At 38.6% G+C, this 12,719-nt stretch overlaps 1 long non-coding RNA gene across 1 annotated transcript in view; it reads left to right on the forward strand.

The window, feature by feature from the left end:
• Positions 1-8,310: 8,310 nt before the first annotated feature.
• LOC137657041 (uncharacterized) overlaps positions 8,311-12,719 on the forward strand; it is a 152,602-nt gene continuing 148,193 nt past the window's right edge. Inside the window, exon 1 of the long non-coding RNA XR_011047086.1 lies at positions 8,311-8,576. This is a non-coding gene — a long non-coding RNA (uncharacterized lncRNA). The remainder of the gene's footprint in view (positions 8,577-12,719) is intronic.

A 12,719-nucleotide genomic window follows, 5' to 3' on the forward strand; every position in this document is an offset into this window, starting at 1 on the left:
CACTAACCGAGGCCACTTGCGTCAATAGGCGTAGTAGGAGATGATAATGATATATACACAACAAACAAAAACAGATGCAGCTGTTTCTAGTCCACTGCAGGATCAAGGCCTCAGATATCTCAATTCATGTCTGGAGTTTAGCCAGTTTTCATCACCACGCTGGCCAGTACGGATAGGTGATAGTGGGAAATTTTTGTCTGATCGCTCACAGCGAACCCTCAAAGTACGGGTGGCCCTAACTAGTAGGCTGTACACAAACCCTTTCACCACGTTAATGTATCCCCACTTAGAAAGGAATATATATATATATATATATATATATATATATATATATATATATATATATATATATACATATATATATATATATATATATATATATATATATATATATATATATATATATATATATATATGTATATATATATATGTATAAATATATATATATATATATATATATATATATATATATATATATATATATTTATATATATATATATATATATATATATATATATATATATATTATATATATATATATATATGTGTGTGTGTGTGTGTGTGTGTGTGTGTGTACCCTTTTCCTCTGTATAAGTAGTAGGTTAGCCAGGGAACCAGCCTACCGTTGAGATACCACCGCTAGAGAGTTGTGGGGTCTTTTGACTGGCCAGACAGTACTACATTGGATCATTCTCTCTGGTTACGGTTCACTTTCCCTTTGCCTACACATACACCAAATAGTCTGGCATAATTTTAGCAGATTCTCCTCTGTCATTATACATCTGACAACACTGAAATTACCAAACACTTCGTCACCCAAAGGGTTAACTACTGCACTGTAATTGTTCAGTAGCTACTTTCCTCTTGGTAAGGGTAGAAGAGATTCTTTAGCTATGGTAAGCAACTCTTCTAGAAGAAAGACACCCCAAAATCAAACCGTTGTTCTCTAGTCTTGGGCAGTGCCATAGCCTCTGTACCATGGTCTTCCACTGTCTTGGGTTAGAGTTCTCTTGCTTGAGGGCACACAATTCTATCTAATTTCTCTTCCTCTTGTTTTGTTAAAGTTTTCCTAGTTTATATAGGAAACATTTATTTTAACGTTATTGCTATTTTCCCTGTTGGAGCCCCTGGGCTTATAGCATCCTGTTTTTCCAACTAGGGCTGTAGCTTACCAAGAAATAATAATAATAATAATAATAATAATAATAATAATAATAATAATAATAATAATAATAATAAAGGGCTGACACCTGAAAGAAAAACAACAAAACAGACTGTCATAGTTATTTACTAATTGCTAAATATTAGTAAAAATCCTCAGCACATTTAAACTGCAATCGCGCCATTAGCTTTATATACTGTACAGTACATACAGAGAATGTTCATCAGTAGCGTGTCATCCCCACCTAAATGCAGTGTACTATTCACCCCTATCTTCCACACTTCTGCGTTCCCGTGATATATAGCCCATTTTCTAAAACGCATTTCTTGCCATCTATTCAAAACAATCTCTATGCTTTCCCCCTCCCCCTCTAAGCTCTGCTTTAAAATGTTGTTTTGAGTAACCCATTATTATTAGGCCTACTCTTTCCGTATGACCCAGTCACCTCAAATTAGTCTGAGCCATCTTTTCATATATTCTAATTTGTTTTATCTATTCCATACGCCTTCACTTTTCTTAGCTTATTAGATCTTCTTTACCACTTATAATGTACACACACACACACACACACACACACACACACACACACACACATATATATATATATATATATATATATATATATATATATATATATATATATATATTATATATATGTATATATATATATATATATATATATATATATATATATATATATATATATATATATATATATATATATACACACAGTATATAGCATACGTGTACTGTATATATATGCTCACGCTCACACACATACATACACACACACACACGCACACACACACACACACATATATATATATATATATATATATATATATACTGTATATATATATATATATGTATGTATATATACAGTATTTGGCACACGTGTACTGTATATATATGCTCACACTCACACACATGCATACACACACACACACACACACACACACACACACACACACATATATATATATATATATATATATATATATATATATATATATATATATATATATATATATATATATGAACATCAGTGACAGCTATGTGGAGTCAAGGTAGAACCCCGGTTGCAAAAACCCTTTCACTATGTTAACCGCTTTACAAACCTATACAAAAAACAATCAGTAGTCCATCGGTTAATCCTAGACGTGTTGAACCACTCATTACTAACCTGCATGCATTCTATACCTAGATAATATTACGTTTATTTATTTGTTAATAAACCTTTTTTTCTGTGCCACCCAACAAACACTTTCTTGTTCTTCCTTTCCCATTCTCACAAAACTTTAAAATTACACACTTCCATCACCATATAATCCCCATCCTTACCACGTGATCTTCTCCTTTCAACCTCATTAGTCCCATTGTATAGCAGGGTCGGCCGCTCGAATCAGCTTTATTTACCTATTCTTATTCCTTGTATCTTTCCCCTGCCCCACTCCACCCATATCCCTCATCACCACATCAATCCATCTGATCAGCTGATGCTCCACAGTGTCCACACTCTCCTTCCCATCACTGACGTGTTCTTAGCTCTCTTGATTGGTTCTTACTACATGGCCATTATGGTAGTGTCTCAGACGAGCATCCCTTGCCTTCTCCTTTACATTACATATACCATATACACATATTCTTGCTTCATGAATCTCCCTCCTTTCCAGTAGTGATATTCCAGTAACCCATCTCACCATCTTCATCTCGATTCTTTCCAACAGTCCCTACTTTTCCCTTTAAGTGCCCAAGTTTTTACCCCTTATAATATTACGGGCCTGATAAGCTGTCATACAGATCTTCATTCTGAGTCATACTGGCATCTTTTTGTCTAAAACAACTCCAGTGACTTTTCTCCATTTTCGCCTTGCTCATGTCTTATTGTTTTATCAGTAATTAACCCTCTCCTCCGTTATTAGTGATTCTAAGTAGTTAAACTCATTGTTCTGTTTTAACAATGTATCATCTTCCACTTGAATGTCTTCACGGTCTTCTCCACAACTAATCATATGCTGTCTTTCCAATGTTCACCTTCAACCTATTCTTTTCCGTGATCTAAACCAACTCAAAACACTAACAACAATCTTATCATCAAAGCCAACCGCACATTTATTTATATCACCACGTATTCTACCCCAAGTAAGTGGTTTATTTCAATAAATTGGTTTTCATCTCCTACTCACAAACATCTATAATCAACTCCTATGATGAGTTTACTCAACAGACCTTCACATAGTAACTTTTGCTTCGACAAACATTTCATTTTCATTCAAAAATTTTGCATGGATTCTGGTACAGTACTTTCTCACGTCTCGGTTTTTTAATACCCGTCATCCGTAACAATTCTTGCCTAGTATCTGTGTAAATCAATAAGCATTTACACAACCCCTTTGAACACCAAAGTACGCGACCTTTTCTGCTCATCTGGAAAAAAATCCCATTTTAATAGATAAGCATAATAAACTGCACGGATTTATGGTAGAAAAAAAAAAAAAAAAAAAAAAAAAAGAGACGAGACCTCACCAAGAAACACTTAAAAAACGTATGTATAATATGGGTCTAAGTTATTTAAGCTATTGTGACCTTTAAATATCCGCCGAATGTAAAGAAAATATGGTAAACACATAAGCCATAAAGCAAGGAAATCTAATTGGAATTTTTAACTTTTTGGCTAACATACGTCATTGACTGAACTCAAGATCATTCGTACTATGTAGTAGGTTGGCCAAGGCGCCAGCCACCCGTTGAGATACTACCGCTAGAGAGTTATGGAGTCTTTTGACTGGCCAGACAGTACTAAATGGATCCTTCTCTCTGGTCACGGTGCATTTTCCCTTTGCCTACACACACTGAATAGTCTGGCCTATTCTTTACATACTCTCCTCTGTCCTCATACACCTGACAACGCAGATTATCAAATAATTCTTCTTCACTCAAGGGGTTAACCACTGCATTGTAATTGTTCAGTGGCCACTTTCCTCTTGGTAAGGGTAGAAGAGACTCTTTAGTTATGGTAAGCAGCTCTTCTAGGAGAAGGACACTCCAAAATCAAACCATTGTTCTCTAGTCTTGGGTAGTGCTATAACCTCTGTACCATGGTCTTCCACTGCCTTGGTTTAGAGTTCTCTTGCTTGAGGGTACACTCGAGCACACTCTTCTATCTCATTTCTCTTCCTATTGTTTTGTTAAAGTTTTTATAGTTTATATAGGAGATATTTATTTTAATGTTGTTACTCTTCCTGAAATATTTTATTTTCCTTTCCTCACTGAGCTATTTTCCCTGTTGGAGCTTCTGGGATTATAGCATCCCTGCTTTTCCAACTATGGTTGTAGCTTAGCAAGTAATAATAATAATAATAATAATAATAATAATAATAATAATAATAATGATAATAATAATACTATGAATAAAGGAAAATTAAATAACCAATGGTAATACAAAACGAACAATCTTCAAAGTAAATTACCATAGAGATGTAATAGTAGTGAAAATAATTCCTATAACTTTGTTGGATTAACAAAAATTCCAGAAAGCAATTATCCATTATCCATACCCTCGTGACTTGCTTTAAAAAAGGAACAACAAAGGCATGGAACACGAGATAGGGGGAAAGCGCCGCCTTTGTTCTTAGCTCACCAGGAATGATAAAATGTACTCAGACCTGTGTTTTTTATGTGCTAATTTCTATACTTCTAAACTCAACAGAAGGAAATAATCTAGTATCACATTTTTGTTCACATACAAATTCTCGGAATAGATATACTGTATTCACCAGAGAGAGAGAGAGAGAGAGAGAGAGAGAGAGAGAGAGAGAGAGAGAGAGAGAGAGAGAGAGAGAGAGAGAGAGAGAGAGAGAGAGAGAGAAATATTAGCCTACTACAATAATAAATTTAGGCGAACATTAGAAAGGTCTATCTATTTTCAATGATGCGTAAATTAGACATACAAATGTTTTCTCATGCTCTAATTGCACTTTTACCCAGATCAACTCACTTATATATATGTTTCTTATTTACAATGATACATGCTTTTACTTAGTTTATATCTGCACAGTATTGTTATTTAAGAGACACTGCCTTTTATGGTTGATCAAAATTCATTCCACGCTTCTGTGCACATTCAGTTCACAAGTTGTACATAATCTATGTTAATGTATTACCATTTGAACACCTTTCCTGGTAAAGATATATATTTGATTGGAAATGAATGTTAGCATAAACATGTGTAGCTATCATTAATAATTGAGATTTATTCGAATAACATAGTGAAACAAGCTATGCATGGTTGTGAAGATAGTCGTTCTTGATGATAATTCTTTATTTCAACATAAAAAAATGCTAAGAAATTATGTGTTAGAACATAAAATGACAAGTTTAGCATCAGTAACAGTTACTTTTTTAGAAAAAAAGTTTAAAAAAAAACTAGCAATAAGGAAATATATGAATTATCACTAGCTAAACTACAACCCTAGTTAGGGAAGCAGGATGACATTTGCCCAATGGGTCTAACAGGAAAAATAACCCAGAAGGAGATGAAATAATAAGCAAATAAATAAACTGCAAGAGAAGTAACGAACAGTTAATATAAAACATTTTAAGACCAGCAAGAATATTAAAATTGACCTTTCATAAATAAACTATTAAAAGAGACTTATGTCAGCCTGTTCAACATAAAGACATTTACTGCAAGTTTGAACTTTTTAGTTCTACCGACTCATCTGCCTAATTGGGAAGATGATTCCACAAATCTGGTCCTAGTTGGAATAAAACTTCTGAAATACTATGTAATATTAAGCCTTATGATGGAGAAGACATGACTATTAGAATTAACCACATACCTAGTATTACGAGTAGGATGGTAGCCTGCTGTCTGGAAATATCTGAATGTACATGTTGGACAGAATTATGAAAAACCTTATGCAACATGCATAAATAGTTAACTGAACTGCGGTGCCAGAGATAAATATCTAGATCGGGAATAAGAAATTTAATAGACTGCAAGTTCTTTTCCACAAAATTAAGGTGAATATCAGCAACTGAAGACCAGTCAGAACAATACTCGGAGGCAATACAGAATAAAAGAATTAAAACACTTCTTCTGAATAGATTGCTTACCAAAAATCTTGAAAGAGTTCTACAACAAGCCATTTGTGTGCAACCGAAGAAGAAACAGAGATCTGGATGTTGAGGATCCACTGTCTTTGACCTATTTACAATCATACTTTGAGTTTTGTAAGGGTTCAACTTCATACCCCATATTTTGCACCATGCGCTGATTTTAGCTAGATCTCTATTAAGGAATTCAGCAATCCAAAATCAACATACAGGAGATAAAATTAATACAAAGAGAGTAGTATCATCTGCATATGCAATGAGCTTGTGTCATAGGCCAAATCATATATCATATGCATTTAGTAGGTAGTAGGTTGGCCAGGGCACCAGCCACCAGTCAAGATACTATCACTAGAGAGTTATGGTGTCTTTTGACTGGCCAGACAGTACTACATTGGATCCCTCTCTCTGGTTACGGTTAATTTTCCCTTTGCCTACACACACATTGAATAGTCTGGCCTATTCTTTACATATTCTCCTCTGTCCTCATACATCTGACAACACTGAGATTACCAAACAATTCTTCTTTACCCAAGGAGTTACTGCACTGTAATTGTTCAGTGGCCACTTTTCTCTTGGGAAGGGTAGAAGAGACTCTTTAGCTATTTTATGTAGGTCTTCCAGAAGGATACTCTAAAATCAAATAATTGTTCTCTAGTCTTGGGCAGTGCCATAGCCTCTGTACCATGGTCTTCCACTATCTTGGGTTAGAGTTCTCTTGCTTGAGGGTACACTCGGGCACACTATTCTATCTTATTTCTCTTTCTCTTGTTTAGTAAAACCTTATACAGTTTATATAGAAGATATTTATTTTAATGATGTTACTATTTTTAAAATATTTTATTTTTCCTTGTTTCCTTTCCTCACTGGGCTATTTTCCCTGTTGGAGCCCCTGGGCTTATAGCATCTTGCTTTTCCAACTAGGGTTGTAGCTTAGCAAGTAATAATAATAATAATAATAATAATAATAATAATAATAATAATAATAATAATAATAATATAAATTTAGTATGAAAAGTAATGGGCGAAGAGCACTATCCGTCTACACGGAGGAAATCCAGATCTGATGCACCTTCTGTGCTAAAGGGTTGAATAATTCAAGTGAGCAGCCAACAGGATGCCTAAAATGCATGCAGATGGAATTAGAAGCTCATCGCATTTTGTTCTTAATTTACTTTTTTATTTCATATACAATCTTGGCTTGCTTTTTGTTTCCACATTTTCGAGTCACTTACAAAACAAGTTAGTCTTCAGTTTCCTCTTGAAAGCCTTAATATCTTGTTTTTTAATATGATAGGAGCTTCTTGTATTGTATTTGTGACGAATATTTCAAAGCTCTAGAACCTACAGCAGCCATATACATTGGTTCCAAAAATTTGAAACCATCTGTAACTATCCTCGCGTAAATACGATTAATTGGCTGTACTTACTGTGCACAATAGTAGCAATTCTCTTAAATTTATTCTTTAGGCAATGTCCTTCCTTGATTAAGAGTTTAACTGTTATATATATATATATATATATATATATATATATATATATATATATATATATATATATATATATATATATATATATATATATATATATATATATATATATATATATATATATATATATATATATATCACCTTGATATTTACATGATTTTATTTAAATTGTGTTGTAGCCTACATCCTAATTAATGTATTTGATAAAATTTGAAACTGCCAGATCGGAATTGTCATAAATTATTTGAAGCCTAGCTAAGGGGGAGGGGGGGGGGACTCAGGACGGGTCTAGGACTCGAGGAGTCGAGGGACCTATTTGAAAATGGCCCCTGGCCCTCCAAAGAAAGGTTAGAAAATAAAGTCATGCACGTAAGCCTACATATTCATAATTATCATAAACTCACCAGGGTAAATGGGAGGGGGCCCTGTTTTCTAACTTAGCCGAATGACTCCCCAAACCTGTGGCTGCACCCCTGAATTATCATAAATAAACGTACATTTATAGGAAAATATCCCAAAACCTAAGTTACCTAACCTAATATAGGGTGGCGCCAGTAGTTCATGATCTATTCAGAGGCACAGTATTGTGGTTACAGAAATGGCCGACAGGTGACACCACAAAGCAGAGCCACCGCCATTGGCGCCCACCTAGAAATATTTATTATTAATTTAATATGGCCTCAAACGCTGACAGTAAGGAATAGTTCAGAGATTTAATCTTTTCATTGAGTATTTATTTGAGATGAAAATGCCTTAGAAGATATACTATTTAGAATGACAAAGAAAAACAGTAGTAACAACATAGCAAGGTAAGTGATTGTTGATTTAGGTGAATAATAATTATCATCATCACATCGTATCTTGCATGTTAGGTTCCAAAGTAGCTTCGTTTTTTAATTGCAGTTGCTATTGGTGAAAATGTGATTTAAGATATGCACCGTATTTCTTACTGAAAATTTCATTGACTGAATTATTTTTTAAAGCTGTGGCCACAGCTGCAGTGTGTAATTTTTTTTTTATAAGAAAAATTAGTTTTTTCCCTAGGTTACATTACCCTGTAATACACTACAATAATATCAGAATGATTCCTATAAAATGAAACAATTAAAAGAAAAATAGGCTAGGCCTACTGTTAATAACAGGAGACTGCTGCCGTGTAGTTGGGCTATTAAACCATAGGATAGGCCCATCACGAAAAAATTGTGGTTGATTGACTGCAAGGGCATGCAATTGTAAAAAACCTCTGCCAAATTACAAATATAGTTGTCATATGTTGTCATGACTAGTCCCTTCAGTATAGCAACCTGTCAAAGGATATTTTTGGGCTCAAGCCATGGCGTCCTGATGGAAGGTTCCTGTTTGGTAGCTTCCTTGGGTATAAGACTACTAAGATATTCCCAGAGAATTTAACCACAGGTTATCACAGAATTCTAACTTCTGGAGCGAGTATCTCAAAGGTTTCCCTTTAAGACATCGTAATACAACAGGGGACACGCATGTCTGAACGTGCCACATAGCTATCTCCACCCCGAACAGAGTTAATGCTTCGGTGTGTAAGGGCTGAGAATAGCTGGGAGCCGTTCCACAGCTAATCTCACTCGTGGCTACTACTGATACTCGAGACGTAAACAAACGGACGCCATTGCTCTAATGACGTCACGCGCGTCTTCATCCTTTGTTTAGTAGCTGCCCTACTTAGACGGATTTTCCCTTGTGTTAACTTTATCGCTTTGCATCTTCGCTATGTCGTTACCTTCAGCCTCGCCTTCTTCTGGAAAGTTGAGTACAAGGTTCCAGTATTGTTTAATTAAGCTCTGGCCGTAAAGTAAATATTATTTTGCGAAATAATTGATGTTTTGTGGCAGAGCTGTGCCTCTACCGGACCCGCCATTTTATGGCGTCGTTGTTGTTTTGCATGTCTTATTTAGTTAGCCACAACAACGCTTCCGGCATTATATACTAATCGAATACATTAGTTTATTTAGTCTTCATAGCTAGGAACTTTTATATCGTGTTTAGACGCTTTATCGGTCATCGATTGACCTTATACCAGTCGGCTACTATAGCCCCCAGGCCAGGAGCCTACATACAAGTGTTCATGCATGATTTATTAGTGATCCTAGACTAAGTTATGAAGATAGTGGCATTATTAATTTACAATACTTTTGACTAGTGATGCAAATGTTTTCGCCTTCAGGGACCATATAGGGGATAGGCTAGTCAGTGATTCTTTCTAGCCTAACCTAACCTTAGGACCCCTATATGCTTCCTTCATCCCCTGCCTTGGCATTCCCTCTATTTAGCCTTGATCCCTTTTCTGAGTAAAGGGATTAATTGTCTAATAGAGTATATATATCGCCTCTCAGTCCTCCCTAAAGGAATGAACCCCCTTTAGGATTGCGTCTGAGAGTGAGGTTAGGCTAGCCTACCTCTATGGCTAGGATAGTCTATGACTTTCCTGCGATAGCGATATGTCTTCTTCCTTACCTAGTTCAGGACTTTAGCCCTGCTCTAGGTCGGGTTAGGAAGGTTTCTCTGTTCCATGCTGAAACTGTACTCTTGCACCGTTTTAGCCGATCAGCCTGATCTTAGGTTAGGGAGTGTCCTCCCTTCCCTTAGTGGCCGCTCTGGTACAGAAACCCTTCCTGGGAAGACCTCTCTCTTCTCCCTCCCCACCTATCTCTTGTATAGCCTAGCCTATGCTTAGGTTAGTTTATACTCATCTGTCCCCTGTCCTACAAATCCTCCTTAGGGTGGATGAGTAGGGCTACCCGAGCTTCCCTGTGCAGTCCGCTCTGGTACATATACCTTCATAGTGTCCTATAAGGTTAGTTACTAGTGTAGTTCTGCATAGGGGAGTCTCCCCCTCTTGGGTGTTCCCTAGCCCTCCCTTGGGCTACCTGCTCCCGGTCCCTAGTGACCCCTGCTTATGGATGTTAGAGCCTGTCTCTATCATGGGTACACCCTCTCAGGGAGGGGGAGGGATGTCTGGAACCCTGACGGTACTTCCTGCATTCCTTCCCCCCTCCCCCTGTCTCTCTATCTATCCGGGTGCCGGTCTCTTGCCGCCTCTACTGTCGGCAATACCTGCCTCCCTCTTGGTGACTTCCCTACCCTTGCCGCCAGCCCCCCGTGTACCGAGGGACTGCCGGCTGCCGCCGGCTACTACCGGCGGCTCTCCTACTCCTATCTAATCGTCCGCTTGCCGGTCGATCACCGGAGTGCCGGCATATACTGCCGGCAACCCGATACTACCTGTACCATCCTTATCCCAGTCACCAAACTGGCATCCTCCGGCTGCCGGAGCCGCCGCTCCTTGCCGGCGTGCCGCCGTTGTGCCGGCGGCCGCCATCCTGGTATCTAACTGACTTTTGAAAATTGTCTGTTCTAATGCCAGAATCTATGCTGGAGCGAGCTCCGGCATGCCGGCGGCTTGCCGGATGCCCCGGAGGCGTCAAGAATACTTGCACCCCCTCACTGTAGCTATCATAAGACTAAGATAGCCCTACATAGCAAATAGATAAGCTGCTTTGCTTCTAAGATCAGTACCTAGTACTGCTTTATTAGTGATCATGCTGTCTCTTTGCATTCTTCTAATTCCAGCATGCTATGTGCATCTTAGCACGGCTGGTTGCCAGAAGCAGTTACCTTTATGAGGCCTTCTGGCTCTTAACTGGGAACCGAATGAATTCGATCCCAACCTTGTCCTTGGCTTTCCATGGAGTTCCAATATAATGGGAATCCTAGGAAACTATATCCAATGATCTCGGTCATTTGGATTATCCCAGGACCAAGCTTATGGTAACCAGCCGGGCGAGATGCATGGAGCGTGTTCTCCTTTACTGTTTTCATTCTCTATGCATCACACCTTCTTTAAGTTAAAATTAATGATTAATATTAACTTAATTTAAGAGCCATTCCTATGACTCCCCCATACTCATTTTCTCTTTCTTCCACAGGAGGAGCAGATGAAGTGTGACTTCGCCTTCTGCGCTGTGAAACGCCCGCAGTTTTACGGGCATACGGCTTGTAGGACTCACGCCCCTTGTGCAGACAAGAAAGGGGATTTGAAGTTCTGGAATCCACTGGATTGTACGGTCTGCCAGGCCCACCTAGTTGAGGCCTTCCATAACCCTCCCTCAGCGGAGGTTAGAGACATTTCTCGTGAAAAGCTGCGCAAGTGGGTGCGTGGCTTTCAGAAAAATGCTACCGGACCGTACCTGGCCACCGAAGAACTGAGGTCCCTGTTGTTCCCTAAGGCCTCTCCTGACTCAGTGGTTCCGAAAGACGCAATCCCCACTGTCCAAATTACGGTGGAACCTGATGTGGTCATGGCTCAGTCCATGCATGAGTGTCGTTTAGATTCCGAGGATGATGAGCAGATCTCTGACGTCTCGGAAGACACGGAGAAGACGCTTATGGCTCAAGGAGCCGAAGAGGACGAAGACAAGGTGGAATACACCGAGTCGGAGCTTGGAGCTCCTCCCTCATCCATCCCTCCGCCTACTCCTACACCGACGGATGTGTCCATTCCGTCTACCTCCTCGACCCCGGATCCCTCTTCGTCTACCCAAGAACTGATCCGGCTGATTAGAGCTGTCATGGACGACAGACTGAAGGAGAACCAGGAGTCCATCAGGTCAATGATTGGATCCAGAGAACCGAAGAAGATTTCGGTTAAGGATCTCCCAGCTTGCTCTCATGCCAACCCGTGGAGGTATGCAGAGCATATGGTTATTGCGACCGGCAGGATCTTTGTTAGTGACAAGATTGGCACGGTCCCGTTGGAAGACGTGGAGTTCTTCCCAAGCTTCGAGGCCTACCCGGACTGTTACGTCCGGCTTCGTTCCGAACCTGCCTCGAAGGAGGAGACCGAACCTAAGGAAGAGATAGTGTTCGATCTCGCAAAGGCCCAGGCTATGCTAGCCTCCGCATTTAAGAGCAGGGGCTTT

Source organism: Palaemon carinicauda, chromosome 18 (genome assembly GCF_036898095.1).
Source record: "Palaemon carinicauda isolate YSFRI2023 chromosome 18, ASM3689809v2, whole genome shotgun sequence".
Taxonomy (NCBI): domain Eukaryota; kingdom Metazoa; phylum Arthropoda; class Malacostraca; order Decapoda; family Palaemonidae; genus Palaemon; species Palaemon carinicauda.